The sequence below is a fragment of the Myxine glutinosa genome, chromosome 10 (assembly GCF_964187855.1).
Source record: "Myxine glutinosa chromosome 10, kmMyxGlut1.1, whole genome shotgun sequence".
NCBI classification, from domain to species: domain Eukaryota; kingdom Metazoa; phylum Chordata; class Myxini; order Myxiniformes; family Myxinidae; genus Myxine; species Myxine glutinosa.
Window position 1 is genome coordinate 132703177 of NC_136270.1, and position 19779 is coordinate 132722955.

The window sequence follows — 19779 nt, forward strand, 5'->3', positions numbered from 1 at the left end:
CTTGTAATTTATGAGACTCCTTTTGAGCATCTTTTATACTCTTTATAGCACCAGCAACGGAGCCCACGGCAGAAGCAGTTGAACCAATTAGGTCTTTATGTTTAAGGATGGTTGAACCAATACCCATTAGAGTATCAATTATCCCATCTCCTTTATTTCGAAATTGATGACCTACACCTCGTTGTCTCTTAGGTTTATAGTATCCTCTACCCACATACCTTGTATAGTCTGGTGAAAGGAACATGCCCTCCCCTGTAATTATTTTATATTTTCCCAACTCGTGTTTTCTCACAATAACCATTATTTATTTATTGAAAAACTTCACGTAGGTGAATTCTGATGGATATAATTTCATCATTAAAGGATATCATACGATTATCTTGGTCGGTTATCCTAAAATTTACTCTGTATATGGTTTTTCCTGACACAGGTAAATAGACAAGATTTTTTGGTTCCATATTAAATTTATAACCAATCGGGGTTGAGTATGCACTGAATGAAAATATTGTATTTGTTCTTATTCCATCGTTATAAGCACCATCAATCAAATCACAATGAATTAATACTGAATTTATACCGGAGGATATTTGGATAACATTATCACTGTAAAACGTCCCGTTATTTTCAATCTTTTTTGAAGAGAAACCCAATAGCTCTCTAAACGAATTTTCAATCGTGAAATCAACTTTATAATTATTTTTAAGTTTAATAGTTGATTTTGAAGTGTGTTTTTGAATATCTATTACAATATTTTTTGGTTCATCACCTTTTTCTTTCATAAGGCGAGAGACTTCTGAAGATATTTGAGAAATCTCGTAAGCTCCAGGTGAAACGGTTATAGTTTTATATCCACTTCCTGGATTATAACTAAACTTGTTGTTTTTCTCTGTGATATTAAACAAGGTATTATAAGTTTCCATTGACAATAAAGATGCCTCATATGAGGTAAGGGGGTCAAGTTGTAGTGGGTAAGGGAATGAAGCTGTGTAATCGCTCGTTGTGAAATTAAAACTAAGAATTGTGCTTCTCATCTTATTTAATATCTAATAAAATATCTTTGTATTGACATTTATTAATTATTTTCATATTCATCAACTGATCTAAAATGGCTGAGGATTCATTAAAACAATTGTTGTTTCCAGCCTTCTTACTACCTAACAACAATAATAGCCTATTAACTAATTGTGATGGGTCATTTGGAAGAAAACTAACACCCGAACCAAGCTTACTTAAAGCATCAATAATATGTTTCTCCTTCTCATTCTTCTTACTTTTACCAGCAACAGAAACTCCATAATCAAGTGCATTTAACAACTCAATATATACCCTATCTTCCTCTCTTTCCATATCAAGTGGTTCCTCAAAATATTTTGAACCGCTGAATCCGGGGTTTGTTAGAAGAAACATTAATCTTGGAGTTAATTTAACATTTGGTTGAGTAGAACTCAAGAACATCAATTCATCATTAAATATCAATACCTTTTCTTCCACAAGATGAAACACTGCTGGTTCTTCTGTTGGAATGAGACCTGCTCTGGTTTTTGAACCCGCCGAATATTCATTGTTTTGAAGAGCTTCCACAACATAATTAGGGGGTTGATTTACCTGCTCAAGTTTCCGAAAGAATCCCTCGTCATCATATTCTAATTCACCAAGTTCTTGTTTTGTTATCTGACTAAAATCTTTGAGCATTTGAAGTTTTTTCGGAGTAAATTCTACCGTGGGAACTGTAGGTGATTGTTGAGTTTTCAAAAGTGGTTTAAAGAATTTCTCTTGTTTTCTTTCAAAGGCTTCTTCACCAGTTAGTTTCTGTCTCCGTTTCTTCTTTATCTCTTCCTGTTGTTTAACAACTTTTGAAACTAATTGTTGATGTTCCTTAAACTTTCTTTCTCTTTCTTCGGTATTCATTTTCTGTATTTATTTATTGAAAAATATCATTTAATGAATTGTAAAGGTCAATGGGAAAATTTTCCTTTTCTTCATCATTATAGTAAATGTGTTGAAATAAATCTTTTTCTTTAAATATTTCATCAAATTCTTTATTGGTATTAATACGAGTTGTTATTTCTTCTTCACTAATACTTGTATCTCTGCTTTTCATACGTTTGCGTTGAATCTCCTCATCGATATCAAAACCGAATGATAAAATCTTAACTCCATCACCACACAATTGTTTAATAATTTGTCTCATTCCTTCAGGATTAGTTTCTAAAATCCCAAGACCATTAGATTTTACTTTATTTAACTCACTCTTACAATGTGAATATTTTGTAGAACCAAGAGAGACCTCCTCAAATATTTGACCTTCGTTCCTCAATCGCATATGTTCCTCCATTGAAATGTAGTAATAATCTTTCCCTTCTACTTCTCCTGGTCGCTTTGCTCTGGTTGTAGTACTCACAAAACGAATCATAGGGTGTTTTTTAAAAAAACTTACAATCTTTTCATTTTTACTATTCAAGAGTTTAGATTTATGAAAGTTCTTTCCAGAAGCAGATTTACCCACAAGGTTAATAATAATTGTTGTCATTTATATATGTAATTATGTTTAAAATAAAAATACATCCTTTAATATCTCATCTTGTTTCACAACAATATATTTATATTTTCCAATCGTGTGTTTCATATAATTTTCAAATTCTTTTTTACTACATAACGTAGAGCAATTATCTCTCCAAAAATTATTTACATCTATTGAATTTAACTTAAATAAAATAAAAGTATTGGCATTGTTTCTTATTGAGCGTCGAGGGAGTTGAAAATATGACTGACTAAGATAAATACAATTACAAGAAGAATGTCTCCCTCTTGTATAGTAGCTGTCCATTACTGTTTGGTTTCTCTCATTAACACAATCATCAAAGATGACGAGGTTCTTTTTTGATTTATCTAAATCTTGAGGTGAAGGTATATCATCCGTATTATCACTGAGAATACAAGTTATGGGTTTTGGTTTCGATTTTGATTTCTGTGTATCACAAAATAATTGTATTATATCTTCAATATTATAATCATTTAGTTTGTTTTGAAGTTTAAATAAACCGATAATGTCTTCCTTTTTAAGACCTGCATTAAAACCCTGTGAGAGTAGTTGATACTCGGGTTGAAAACTAGACTTTGTAAAAATTATTAAATTATCATAATCTAAAAAATTAGGACCAAGGAGCATCTTTAAAAGTAAACAGGTTTTTCCACATCCGCTTGAACCAACTATTAGACATCTCAATGAATTTGGAATGTTTTTATGGTTATTAAATTTTATCTTATTTTCCCAAACGGGTAAAAAATCATTCATTTATATATTTGGAAAACAAGTCATCTAACTTTTTTTGAGCTATTTTAGAAACTCTATATTTTATCCTGAGTTCGGGTTTAATTTCAAAATAATTCATTATTTTATTTATATAGTATCTTGTATTAACATTTCCATTAAAATTATTTTGAATAATAAATATCATTAAACCCTTATACATTTCCTCAATACAAATAGTCTCTTCCCTTGAAAGAAATGGTGTATTATCATCACAATACTTAACATTCATCTCTCTTATTAATCTTGTAAAGTAATTCATTTTTGGTTCTAATTTAAAAGAGTTATATATTTTTTTATATTTTTTATTATCATTAATTAAAATTAAATCACAGAAAATACATTGTTTATATGAACCCTCATTATTAAGCCCTATTCTATCACAAGCCGGACAATTCTCTAATTTATCATATGGAGAGTCTGGAAATTCTAAATATCCTTCAGAACTTATCATATTTATATGGTAAATTTTTACTTAAACTAAACGCAAGTTTATTCATTAATAAATACAATGTTTCAAAGCACAAAAGACAAATTTCACTCAATCTCTACTTCAGTGAAAGATATAGAAAAATATGTCAAAGATGTTAAATTGAACAAAGATAAATATGGAAATTTTTGGGTAAAACCAGTTATGGAAAATAACATGAGCCCCTCTATTTCATTTAAAGGAAGAGCTCTAACTATACCTGGAAAGACATCCATTAAAGTAAATCTAACAAAAGTTTCTCCTCTACTCCTGGCAATTTATTCAAAGCTTGAAAAAGTGATTGACCACGATACTTTGAAAAAGAATGATAAGACCATCAACAATACTCGTGGAGAAATTTGTATTTACTTTAATAATCCAAAGGGTGTAGATCTAAGTAAAATGAATGATGTTAATATTTCTGGTGAAATGTCATTTCGTTCTATGATAGTTAGAGATTATTTAAAGATAACTTTTGATATTAAAAATGTAGAGATTGAATCCGTTAATGAAAGAAAGTATATTGGTATAGATGGAAAGGTTTTTTCTGCTAATTAAATATGAGTCATTACAGCAGTGAAGATTTTACTATTTCATTGAACTCGGACGATAGTGATGATAGTATTTCATTGAACTCGGACGATGGTGATGATAGTATTTCATTGAACACAGATGATAGTTATGATACTAATAGTTTGTGCTCAAATGATAGTTATGAGAGTAGCTTTATTGATGACTCTGAGTATGATTCTGAGTATTCATGTGATAGTTATGACTTAGATGATTCTGAGTGAAAAAGTGTTTTAGTTTAAGCACAGTGATATATATAAAACGGAGCTGTAAAGCTCAAAAGTGTTTTATTTTAAGCACAGTGATATATATAAAACACCACGTTTTCTCACGCTATAAATATGGTTTATTGTGATACTTGCGAGAAGGAAGTAAAATATTATAAACAACATATTCTCACCGCAAAACATACATACAACATTCTTAACAAACTTTCCCCTCTTCCACCTAAAACAAAACATTGTAAGGTCTGTAAAACAACCATCCTCAAGAAGGGGTTTAAAGCCCATCTTAAAACTAACAAACACTTGTCAAAATTGTTTACTATTAAAAACTCTGATGGTGCATTCAAAGGACATATTAAAATAAGAGTCTTTAACTTCAAACCTCCTGAACCAGAGTCTATAGTTGATGCTGTAGAAATAGTTAAACCTGCTGTTCAAACGTTGATTGAAAAAACACTAAAAGAAATGAAACCACTTAAATTTTATATGGGAGTAAAATTAGAAATGACAAAGGACGAAGGAGTTATAGATACACCATACATGAGAACTGAGCCACACTTTATATCTTCATATCAAGATTTTAAAACATCAGGAGTCTATGATGAACTTATTAAACAAGAGCAAGATGTGGATAATTCAATCGTAGGAAGTGGATTCAATATAGGAAAAATTATTTACATAGACATTCATATTCTTAAATCAGATCCTCTAAAAGCTTCTTCTTACATTGATTTACCCAGTGTTATCAAAAATAGAAAAGCAGTTATCAATATCAAAAATAAAGACAATAAATGTTTTCTCTGGTCTATTCTAGCACACTTACATCCTCCACATTTTCATGATGAAAGAGTATCTCATTATAAAAAATATGAGAATACATTAAATACGAAAGATCTAAAGTTTCCGATGACTTTAAATGATATTCCTAAATTTGAAAAGTTGAATAATTTATCAGTTAATGTTTATGGTCTAACCGAAACAAACAACATTCAGGTTTTAAAGCTTTCTGACAGTTGTAAACAAACTCATATTAATCTTCTATATTTTAATTCAGACGAAAATTCACATTATACATACATCAAAGATATTACAAAATTAATAAAACCACAAGTATGTAAAAGAACAAATAAAAAATATATTTGTATGCGTTGTCTTAACTTCTTCCATACACAAGAAAGATTAGATAAACATTCAAATTATTGTGGTGAACATAAATCAACGGTAATCAACATGCCTAAAAAAGACTCAAAGATCACATTCAAAGATGAAAAGAAAACAATAAAACATCCATTTGTTATATATGCTGATTTTGAAAGTATTTTAGAAAAAATTGATACTGCTTCTCCAGATCCAAAAGAATCATACACAAATAAATATCAAAAACATACTCCTTGTGGTTTTTGTTATTATATCAAATCATCCGTTGGTGATAAATATAACAAGTTAGAGATGTATAGAGGCTCAAATACCCCAGAGGAGTTTGTGAAACGACTAGAAAAAGACTGTGTTCGATTAACCAAGATAATGAGAGAAACCAATAAACCAATGTCCTTAACAAGTAAAGAAAAAAGGGAATTTATAAAAAACAATGTCTGTCATATTTGTGAGGAGAAAATTGGTAAAGGTCTAAAGGTTAGAGACCATTGTCATCTCACTGGTAAATATAGAGGTCCGGCTCATCAAAGTTGTAATATTAATTATCAACTCCCCTCTTTCATTCCTGTCTTTCTTCATAACAACGCTCATTATGATACACATCTATTTATCAAGGAACTCTCAAAGACTTCTGGAAGTATCTCAGCAATTCCAAACACGGATCAGAAATACATTTCATTCACAAAAACAATTCACACATCTCCTATTACTCATATCAGATTTCTTGATACATTTAAATTCATGGCAGGTCCATTGGCTAACTTGGTTCAAAATCTAAAAGAGTTTCCATGTCTTTCAGAGTATTTTTTAGATAAAGATTTTCTAACACAAAAGGGAATTTACCCCTATGACTATATGGACTCATTTGAGAGATTCAATGAAACACAACTTCCTTTAAAAGAAAATTTCTATAACAAATTAAATAATAGTCATATATCTGATAAAGATTGTGTACACGCACAAAATGTTTGGAAAAAATATAACATTAAGAATCTTGGTGAGTATCACGATTTGTACCTCAAAACTGATGTGCTTTTGTTGGCCGATGTATTTGAAGCCTTTAGATCTGTTTGTCGCACTGGATATGGATTGGATCCTGCTCACTACTACACAGCACCTGGATTGGCCTGGAGTGCGATGTTGAAAATGACAAAACAAGATTTGGATTTGATAACCGATGTTGATATGCTTTTGATGATTGAAAAGGCAAAAAGAGGTGGAATTTCACAAGTCTGCTCGAGTAGATACGCAAAAGCAAATAACAAATATCTTCCAAATTATGATCCAACGAAAGAGAGTTCTTACTTGATGTACTATGACACGAACAACCTGTATGGCTGGGCAATGTCTCAGGCTCTTCCTTATGGAAAACTTAGATGGGTAAAGGAAAAACACTACAAAAACGTTTTACAAGATGTATGTATCTCTACACAAAAAGAATTGGATGAAGAAAAAGTTGGTTATTATTTTGAAATTGATTTAAAATATCCAGAGGAACTCCATAACCTACACAAAGATCTCCCATTTGCTTGTGAGAAAGAAAGTCCAAAGAAAGAATGGTTGAGTGATTATCAACGATCGTTTGATATAGGTGAATCAACAGAAAAATTACTTACTACATTATATAACAAGAAAAATTATGTTCTACACCAAAGAAATTTGCGACAATATTTATCAAAAGGTCTAAGAGTAGAGAAGATCCATAGGGTTCTAAAGTTCAATCAAAGTCATTGGTTAAAGGGGTACATTGATTTTAATACACAAAGAAGAACAGAGTCAAAAACAGATTTTGAGAAAGACTTTTATAAATTGATGAATAATGCGGTCTTTGGTAAGACTATGGAGAATGTGAGGAAAAGACAAAATATCAGACTATCAACATCTTGGGAACAAGCATCAAAATTAATTAATAGACCGAGTTTTACTCGAGCTGAGGTCTTTACTGAGAACTTTTGTGCGATCCATTTGATTAAAGAGAGTATTGAAATGAACAAACCTATTTATATTGGAACAACAATTCTTGATTTATCAAAGTCATTAATGTATGATTACTTTTATAATAACTTGAGGAAGAAATATCAAAATGATGTTAATCTACTTTATATGGATACAGATAGTTTTATTTTGAAAATTAATACCAACGATGTTTATTCAGACATGAAAAGAGACATTAATATCTATGACACGAGTAATTACAGTCCAGAGAGTGAGTTGTTCTCTTCTAAAAATAAAAAGGTGATTGGAAAGTTCAAGGATGAATTAGGAGGAAATGTTATGAGTGAATTTGTGGGATTGAGGTCTAAGGCTTATGCTTATAAATACATTGTGAATAACGTCGAAAAGACTGATAAGAAGTTAAAAGGTGTAAAGAAAAATGTTATTAAAGAAACAATAAACTTTAAGGATTATTATAACTGTTTAACAACAAAGAAAGAAGAGTTTAGAAAGATTAATGGAATAAGAAGTTATAAACATAAATTATATTCAGAAGAGATGAATAAGAAAGCATTGGGGGCTTTTGATGATAAGAGGTTTATTTTAGAAAATGGAATTGATAGTCTCCCTTATGGTTATATAAGTATATAAGTGATAAGTTAAAAAGGGGGTTAGGGATTTTAACGGGCTACCGCCGCCTTTTTACTATTATATAAATGATAGAACCAAGTACCAACCAGACTAAAGAGTGGAGGTGTAATCAACCTTGGTATATAAATGGTAAACATAACGAATGTGAAAAATATCAAATAGGTATAATTGAAAAGACAACTGGTAAAACAATTTACAAAACAAATAAGAGAATTAATTTAAATACCGGTGAATTGGGTAAAAAAGATGGAAATATTTTTGAGTGGACGGAAAACTTTGATGGTTGTCAGGAAAATATATACTTTAATTTAAAAATGGTATGTGGCACTGGAGGCGCTCAAACAAGAACATTGAGGGAGGTTTACCATTTTATCTTAGCTCAGTTAAAATATCTTAATAAAGAACCAAACTCAAACATATTTTTTGTTAATGTATTAGACGGTGAGGAGAGTTGTAGGAGAATTAAATTATTTCCCACACATAAACAAATATTTGTAGGGTCGTTGTTTGAGTGGGTCAAAGATGATTCACCAGATGATATTAAGAGTAAAAGGTTAAAAGGTCCATAAGGTCAGAAGGATCACAGGTTCACACAGAAGGACCATTGTTTAAGTGGTCTAATGAATAAGGATAACATGTCAAAAGGTTAGAAGGTTCGTAAAGAACAGGGTGAGAGAAATAGAGGTGTTTAGGGGCAATGAGGGAGGGGAAAAATTAACATGTAAGTCAATGGGAAAATGAGAGTGTCCCAGAAGCAACATATATACACTACTCTCGTGTAAAAACAAAAACGGATTAGAAAATCTCTTGGTTAACCAGATATAGTCACATGATGTTAAACTCGTGTAAAACCAAAAATGGATCAACAAAATCTGTTGGTTAACCAGATATTGTCACATGATGTTAAACTCGTGTAAAACCAAAAACGGATTAACAATATCTCTTGGTTAACCAGATATAGTCACATGATGTTAAACTCGTGTAAAACCAAAAACGGATTCACAAAATCTCTTGGTTAACCAGATATAGACACATGATGTTAAACTCGTGTAAAAACAAAAACGGATTAGAAAATCTCTTGGTTAACCAGATATAGTCACATGATGTTAAACTCGTGTAAATCCAAAAATGGATGAACAAAATCTCTTGGTTAACCAGATAGTCACATGATGTTAAACTCATGTAAAACCAAAAACGGATGAACAAAATCTCTTGGTTAACCAGATATAGTCACATGATGTTAAACTCGTGTAAAACCAAAAATGGATCAACAAAATCTGTTGGTTAACCAGATAGTCACATGATGTTAAACTCGTGTAAAACCAAAAACGGATCAACAAAATCTCTTTTTTAACCAGATATAGTCACATGATGTTAAACTCGTGTAAAATCAAAAATTGATTAACAAAATCTCTTGGTTAACAAGATAGTCACATGATGTTAAACTCATGTAAAACCAAAAACGGATAAACAAAATCTCTTGGTTAACCAGATATAGACACATGATGTTAAACTCGTGTAAAAACAAAAACGGATTAGAAAATCTCTTGGTTAACCAGATATAGTCACATGATGTTAAACTCGTGTAAAATCAAAAATGGATTAACAAAATCTCTTGGTTAACCAGATAGTCACATGATGTTAAACTCGTGTAAAACCAAAAACGGATTAACAATATCTCTTGGTTAACCAGATATAGTCACATGCTGTTAAACTCGTGTAAAACCAAAAACGGATTAACAATATCTCTTGGTTAACCAGATATAGTCACATGATGTTAAACTCGTGTAAAACCAAAAACGGATTTACAAAATCTCTTGGTTAACCAGATAGACACATGATGTTAAACTCGTGTAAAAACAAAAACGGATTGGAAAATCTCTTGGTTAACCAGATATAGTCACATGATGTTAAACTCGTGTAAAACCAAAAATGGATTAACAAAATCTCTTGGTTAACAAGATAGTCACATGATGTTAAACTCGTGTAAAACCAAAAATGGATTAACAAAATCTCTTGGTTAACCAGATATAGACACATGATGTTAAACTCGTGTAAAAACAAAAACGGATTAGAAAATCTCTTGGTTAACCAGATATAGTCACATGATGTTAAACTCGTGTAAAACCAAAAATGGATGAACAAAATCTCTTGGTTAACCAGATAGTCACATGATGTTAAACTCGTGTAAAACCAAAAACGGATGAACAAAATCTCTTGGTTAACCAGATATAGTCACATGATGTTAAACTCGTGTAAAACCAAAAATGGATCAACAAAATCTCTTGGTTAACCAGATATAGTCACATGCTGTTAAACTCATGTAAAACCAAAAACGGATTCACAAAATCTCTTGGTTATCCAGATATAGACACATGATGTTGAACTCGTGTAAAAACAAAAACGGATGAGAAAATCTCTTGGTTAACCAGATAGACACATGATGTTAAACTCGTGTAAAAACAAAAACGGATTAGAAAATCTCTTGGTTAACCAGATATAGTCACATGATGTTAAATTCGTGTAAAACCAAAAACGGATTCATAAAATCTCTTAGTTAACCAGATATAGTCACATGATGTTAAACTCGTGTAAAACCAAAAATGGATCAACAAAATCTCTTGGTTAACCAGATATAGTCACATGATGTTAAACTCGTGGAAAAACAAAAACGGATTGGAAAATCTCTTGGTTAACCAGATATAGTCACATGATGTTAAACTCGTGTAAAACCAAAAATGGATTAACAAAATCTCTTGGTTAACAAGATAGTCACATGATGTTAAACTCGTGTAAAACCAAAAACGGATAAACAAAATCTCTTGGTTAACCAGATATAGTCACATGATGTTAAACTCGTGTAAAACCAAAAATGGATGAACAAAATCTCTTGGTTAACCAGATAGTCACATGATGTTAAACTCGTGTAAAACCAAAAATGGATTAACAAAATCCCTTGGTTAACAAGATAGTCACCTGATGTTAAACTCGTGTAAAACCAAAAATGGATCAACAAAATCTCTTGGTTAACCAGATATAGTCACATGATGTTAAACTCGTGTAAAACCAAAAACGGATAAACAAAATCTCTTGGTTAACCAGATATAGTCACATGATGTTAAACTCGTGTAAAACCAAAAACGGATGAACAAAATCTCTTGGTTAACCAGATATAGACACATGATGTTAAACTCGTTTAAAACCAAAAACGGATTCGAAAATCTCTTGGTTAACCAGATAGACACATGATGTTAAACTCGTGTAAAAACAAAAACGGATTAGAAAATCTCTTGGTTAACCAGATATAGTCACATGATGTTAAACTCGTGTAAATCCAAAAATGGATTAACAAAATCTCTTGGTTAACCAGATATAGACACATGATGTTAAACTCGTGTAAAACCAAAAACGGATGAACAATATCTCTTGGTTAACCAGATATAGTCACATGATGTTAAACTCGTGTAAAAACAAAAACGGATTAGAAAATCTCTTGGTTAACCAGATATAGTCACATGATGTTAAACTCGTGTAAATCCAAAAATGGATTAACAAAATCTCTTGGTTAACCAGATATAGACACATGATGTTAAACTCGTGTAAAAACAAAAACGGATTAGAAAATCTCTTGGTTAACCAGATATAGACACATGATGTTAAACTCGTGTAAAACCAAAAACGGATTAACAAAATCTCTTGGTTAACCAGATATAGACACATGATGTTAAACTCGTGTAAAAACAAAAACGGATTAGAAAATCTCTTGGTTAACCAGATATAGTCACATGATGTTAAACTCGTGTAAATCCAAAAATGGATGAACAAAATCTCTTGGTTAACCAGATAGTCACATGATGTTAAACTCATGTAAAACCAAAAACGGATGAACAAAATCTCTTGGTTAACCAGATATAGTCACATGATGTTAAACTCGTGTAAAACCAAAAATGGATCAACAAAATCTCTTGGTTAACCAGATAGAGACACATGATGTTAAACTCGTGTAAAAACAAAAACGGATTAACAAAATCTGTTGGTTAACCAGATATAGTCACATGATGTTAAACTCGTGTAAAACCAAAAATGGATCAACAAAATCTGTTGGTTAACCAGATAGTCACATGATGTTAAACTCGTGTAAAACCAAAAACGGATCAACAAAATCTCTTTTTTAACCAGATATAGTCACATGATGTTAAACTCGTGTAAAATCAAAAATTGATTAACAAAATCTCTTGGTTAACAAGATAGTCACATGATGTTAAACTCGTGTAAAACCAAAAACGGATAAACAAAATCTCTTGGTTAACCAGATATAGACACATGATGTTAAACTCGTGTAAAAACAAAAACGGATTAGAAAATCTCTTGGTTAACCAGATATAGTCACATGATGTTAAACTCGTGTAAAACCAAAAATGGATGAACAAAATCTCTTGGTTCACCAGATAGTCACATGATGTTAAACTCGTGTAAAACCAAAAATGGATCAACAAAATCTCTTGGTTAACCAGATAGAGACACATGATGTTAAACTCGTGTAAAAACAAAAACGGATTAACAAAATCTCTTGGTTAACCAGATATAGACACATGATGTTAAACTCGTTTAAAACCAAAAACGGATTCGAAAATCTCTTGGTTAACCAGATAGACACATGATGTTAAACTCGTGTAAAAACAAAAACGGATTAGAAAATCTCTTGGTTAACCAGATAGACACATGATGTTAAACTCGTGTAAAAACAAAAACGGATTAACAAAATCTGTTGGTTAACCAGATATAGTCACATGATGTTAAACTCGTGTAAAACCAAAAATGGATCAACAAAATCTGTTGGTTAACCAGATAGTCACATGATGTTAAACTCGTGTAAAACCAAAAACGGATCAACAAAATCTCTTTTTTAACCAGATATAGTCACATGATGTTAAACTCGTGTAAAATCAAAAATTGATTAACAAAATCTCTTGGTTAACCAGATAGTCACATGATGTTAAACTCGTGTAAAACCAAAAACGGATTAACAATATCTCTTTGTTAACCAGATATAGTCACATGCTGTTAAACTCATGTAAAACCAAAAACGGATTCACAAAATCTCTTGGTTAACCAGATATAGACACATGATGTTGAACTCGTGTAAAAACAAAAACGGATGAGAAAATCTCTTGGTTAACCAGATATAGTCACATGATGTTAAACTCGTGTAAAACCAAAAACGGATTAACAAAATCTCTTGGTTAACCAGATAGACACATGATGTTAAACTCGTGTAAAAACAAAAACGGATTAGAAAATCTCTTGGTTAACCAGATATAGTCACATGATGTTAAATTCGTGTAAAACCAAAAACGGATTCACAAAATCTCTTAGTTAACCAGATATAGTCACATGATGTTAAACTCGTGTAAAACCAAAAATGGATGAACAAAATCTCGTGGTTAACCAGATATAGTCACATGATGTTAAACTCGTGTAAAACCAAAAATGGATTAACAAAATCTCTTGGTTAACCAGATAGTCACATGATGTTAAACTAGTGTAAAACCAAAAACGGATAAACAAAATCTCTTGGTTAACCAGATATAGACACATGATGTTAAACTCGTGTAAAAACAAAAACGGATTAGAAAATCTCTTGGTTAACCAGATATAGTCACATGATGTTAAACTCGTGTAAAATCAAAAATGGATTAACAAAATCTCTTGGTTAACCAGATAGTCACATGATGTTAAACTCGTGTAAAACCAAAAACGGATTAACAATATCTCTTGGTTAACCAGATATAGTCACATGCTGTTAAACTCGTGTAAAACCAAAAACGGATTAACAATATCTCTTGGTTAACCAGATATAGTCACATGATGTTAAACTCGTGTAAAACCAAAAACGGATTAACAAAATCTCTTGGTTAACAAGATAGTCACATGATGTTAAACTCGTGTAAAAACAAAAACGGATTGGAAAATCTCTTGGTTAACCAGATATAGTCACATGATGTTAAACTCGTGTAAAACCAAAAATGGATTAACAAAATCTCTTGGTTAACAAGATAGTCACATGATGTTAAACTCGTGTAAAACCAAAAACGGATTGGAAAATCTCTTGGTTAACGAGATAGACACATGATGTTAAACTCGTGTAAAAACAAAAACGGATTGGAAAATCTCTTGGTTAACCAGATATAGTCACATGATGTTAAACTCGTGTAAAACCAAAAATGGATTAACAAAATCTCTTGGTTAACAAGATAGTCACATGATGTTAAACTCGTGTAAAACCAAAAACGGATTAACAAAATCTCTTGGTTAACCAGATATAGACACATGATGTTAAACTCGTGTAAAAACAAAAACGGATTAGAAAATCTCTTGGTTAACCAGATATAGTCACATGATGTTAAACTCGTGTAAAACCAAAAACGGATGAACAAAATCTCTTGGTTAACCAGATATAGTCACATGATGTTAAACTCGTGTAAAACCAAAAATGGATCAACAAAATCTCTTGGTTAACCAGATATAGTCACATGCTGTTAAACTCATGTAAAACCAAAAACGGATTCACAAAATCTCTTGGTTAACCAGATATAGACACATGATGTTGAACTCGTGTAAAAACAAAAACGGATGAGAACATCTCTTGGTTAACCAGATATAGTCACATGATGTTAAACTCGTGTAAAACCAAAAACGGATTAACAAAATCTCTTGGTTAACCAGATAGACACATGATGTTAAACTCGTGTAAAACCAAAAACGGATTAACAAAATCTCTTGGTTAACCAGATATAGTCACATGATGTTAAACTCGTGTAAAACCAAAAACGGATTGACAAAATCTCTTGGTTAACCAGATATAGTCACATGATGTTAAACTCGTGTAAAATAAAAAATGGATTAACAAAATCTCTTGGTTAACCAGATAGTCACATGATGTTAAACTCGTGTAAAACCAAAAATGGATCAACAAAATCTCTTGGTTAACCAGATATAGTCACATGCTGTTAAACTCGTGCAAAACCAAAAACGGATTAACAAAATCTCTTGGTTAACCAGATATAGACACATGATGTTGAACTCGTGTAAAAACAAAAACGGATGAGAAAATCTCTTGGTTAACCAGATATAATCACATGATGTTAAACTCGTATAAAACCAAAAATGGATAAACAAAATCTCTTGGTTAACAAGATAGTCACCTGATGTTAAACTCGTGTAAAACAAAAAATGGATCAACAAAATCTCTTGGTTAACCAGATATAGTCACATGATGTTAAACTCGTGTAAAACCAAAAACGGATTGACAAAATCTCTTGGTTAACCAGATATAGACACATGATGTTAAACTCGTGTAAAAACAAAAACGGATTAGAAAATCTCTTGGTTAACCAGATATAGTCACATGATGTTAAACTCGTGTAAAACCAAAAATGGATGAACAAAATCTCTTGGTTAACCAGATAGTCACATGATGTTAAACTCGTGTAAAACCAAAAACGGATGAACAAAATCTCTTGGTTAACCAGATATAGTCACATGATGTTAAACTCGTGTAAAACCAAAAATGGATCAACAAAATCTCTTGGTTAACCAGATAGAGACACATGATGTTAAACTCGTGTAAAAACAAAAACGGATTAACAAAATCTGTTGGTTAACCAGATATAGTCACATGATGTTAAACTCGTGTAAAACCAAAAACGGATAAACAAAATCTCTTGGTTAACCAGATATAGACACATGATGTTAAACTCGTGTAAAACCAAAAACGGATGAGAAAATCTCTTGGTTAACCAGATATAGACACATGATGTTAAACTCGTGTAAAACCAAAAATGGATTAACAAAATCTCTTGGTTAACCAGATAAATTCACATGATGTTAAACTCGTGTAAAACCAAAAACGGATTAACAAAATCTGTTGGTTAACCAGATATAGTCACATGATGTTAAACTCGTGTAAAACCAAAAATGGATTAACAAAATCTCTTGGTTAACCAGATATAGACACATGATGTTAAACTCGTGTAAAAACAAAAACGGATGAGAAAATCTGTTGGTTAACCAGATATAGTCACATGATGTTAAACTCGTGGAAAAACAAAAACGGATGAGAAAATCTCTTGGTTAACCAGATATAGTCACATGATGTTAAACTCGTGTAAAACCAAAAACGGATCAACAAAATCTCTTGGTTAACCAGATAGACACATGATGTTAAACTCGTGTAAAAACAAAAACGGATTAGAAAATCTCTTGGTTAACCAGATATAGTCACATGATGTTAAACTCGTGTAAAACCAAAAATGGATTAACAAAATCTCTTGGTTAACAAGATAGTCACATGATGTTAAACTCGTGTAAAACCAAAAACGGATTGGAAAATCTCTTGGTTAACGAGATAGACACATGATGTTAAACTCGTGTAAAAACAAAAACGGATTAGAAAATCTCTTGGTTAACCAGATATAGTCACATGATGTTAAACTCGTGTAAAACCAAAAATGGATGAACAAAATCTCTTGGTTAACCAGATAGTCACATGATGTTAAACTCGTGTAAAACCAAAAACGGATGAACAAAATCTCTTGGTTAACCAGATATAGTCACATGATGTTAAACTCGTGTAAAACCAAAAATGGATCAACAAAATCTCTTGGTTAACCAGATATAGTCACATGCTGTTAAACTCATGTAAAACCAAAAACGGATTCACAAAATCTCTTGGTTAACCAGATATAGACACATGATGTTGAACTCGTGTAAAAACAAAAACGGATGAGAAAATCTCTTGGTTAACCAGATAGACACATGATGTTAAACTCGTGTAAAACCAAAAACGGATTAACAAAATCTCTTGGTTAACCAGATAGACACATGATGTTAAACTCGTGTAAAAACAAAAACGGATTAGAAAATCTCTTGGTTAACCAGATATAGTCACATGATGTTAAATTCGTGTAAAAATAAAAACGGATGAGAAAATCTGTTGGTTAACCACACATAGTCACATGATGTTAAACTAGTGGAAAAACAAAAACGGATTACAAAATCTCTTGGTTAACCAGATATAGTCACATGATGTTAAACTCGTGTAAAACCAAAAACAGATCAACAAAATCTCTTGGTTAACCAGATATAGTCACATGATGTTAAACTCGTGTAAAACCAAAAATGGATCAGAAAATCTCTTGATTAACCAGATGTAGTCACATGATGTTAAACTCCTGTAAAACCAAAAACGGATCAACAAAATCTCTTGGATAACCAGATATAGTCACATGATGTTAAACTCATGTAAAAACAAAAACGGATGAGAAAATCTCTTGGTTAACCAGATGTAGTCACATGATGTTAAACTCGTGTAAAACCAAAAACGGATTAACAAAATATCTTGGTTAACCAGATATAGTCACATGATGTTAAACTCGTGTAAAAACAAAAACGGCTTAGAAAATCTCTTGGTTAACCAGATATAGTCACATGATGTTAAACTCGTGTAAAACCAAAAATGGATCAACAAAATCTGTTGGTTAACCAGATATTGTCATATGATGTTAAACTCGTGTAAAACCAAAAACGGATCAACAAAATCTCTTTTTTAACCAGATATAGTCACATGATGTTAAACTCGTGTAAAACCAAAAATGGATCAACAAAATCTCTTGGTTAACCAGATATAGTCACATGATGTTAAACTCGTGTAAAATAAAAAATGGATTAACAAAATCTCTTGGTTAACCAGATAGTCACATGATGTTAAACTCGTGTAAAACCAAAAATGGATCAACAAAATCTCTTGGTTAACCAGATTTCGTCACATGCTGTTAAACTCGTGCAAAACCAAAAACGGATTAACAAAATCTCTTGGTTAACCAGATATAGACACATGATGTTGAACTCGTGTAAAAACAAAAACGGATGAGAAAATCTCTTGGTTAACCAGATATAATCACATGATGTTAAACTCGTATAAAACCAAAAACGGATTAACAAAATCTCTTGGTTAACCAGATAGACACATGATGTTAAACTCGTGTAAAACCAAAAATGGATTAACAAAATCTCTTGGTTAACCAGATATAGTCAGTCACATGATGTTAAACTCGTGTAAAACCAAAAATGGATTAACAAAATCTCTTGGTTAACAAGATAGTCACCTGATGTTAAACTCGTGTAAAACCAAAAATGGATCAACAAAATCTCTTGGTTAACCAGATATAGTCACATGATGTTAAACTCGTGTAAAACCAAAAACGGATTGACAAAATCTCTTGGTTAACCAGATATAGACACATGATGTTAAACTCGTGTAAAAACAAAAACGGATTAGAAAATCTCTTGGTTAACCAGATATAGTCACATGATGTTAAACTCGTGTAAAACCAAAAATGGATCAACAAAATCTCTTGGTTAACCAGATATAGTCACATGATGTTAAACTCGTGTAAAACCAAAAACGGATAAACAAAATCTCTTGGTTAACCAGATATAGTCACATGATGTTAAACTCGTGTAAAACCAAAAACGGATTAACAAAATCTCTTGGTTAACCAGATATAGACACATGATGTTAAACTCGTGTAAAACCAAAAACGGATGAGAAAATCTCTTGGTTAACCAGATATAGACACATGATGTTAAACTCGTGTAAAACCAAAAATGGATTAACAAAATCTCTTGGTTAACCAGATAAATTCACATGATGTTAAACTCGTGTAAAACCAAAAACGGATTAACAAAATCTGTTGGTTAACCAGATATAGTCACATGATGTTAAACTCGTGTAAAACCAAAAATGGATTAACAAAATCTCTTGGTTAACCAGATATAGACACATGATGTTAAACTCGTGTAAAAACAAAAACGGATGAGAAAATCTGTTGGTTAACCAGATATAGTCACATGATGTTAAACTCGTGGAAAAACAAAAACGGATGAGAAAATCTCTTGGTTAACAAGATAGTCACATGATGTTAAACTCGTGTAAAAACAAAAACGGATTAGAAAATCTCTTGGTTAACCAGATATAGTCACATGATGTTAAACTCGTGTAAAATCAAAAATGGATTAACAAAATCTCTTGGTTAACCAGATAGTCACATGATGTTAAACTCGTGTAAAACCAAAAACGGATTAACAATATCTCTTGGTTAACCAGATATAGTCACATGATGTTAAACTCGTGTAAAACCAAAAACGGATTAACAAAATCTCTTGGTTAACCAGATAGACACATGATGTTAAACTCGTGTAAAAACAAAAACGGATTGGAAAATCTCTTGGTTAACCAGATATAGTCACATGATGTTAAACTCGTGTAAAACCAAAAATGGATTAACAAAATCTCTTGGTTAACAAGATAGTCACATGATGTTAAACTCGTGTAAAACCAAAAACGGATTAACAAAATCTCTTGGTTAACCAGATATAGACACATGATGTTAAACTCGTGTAAA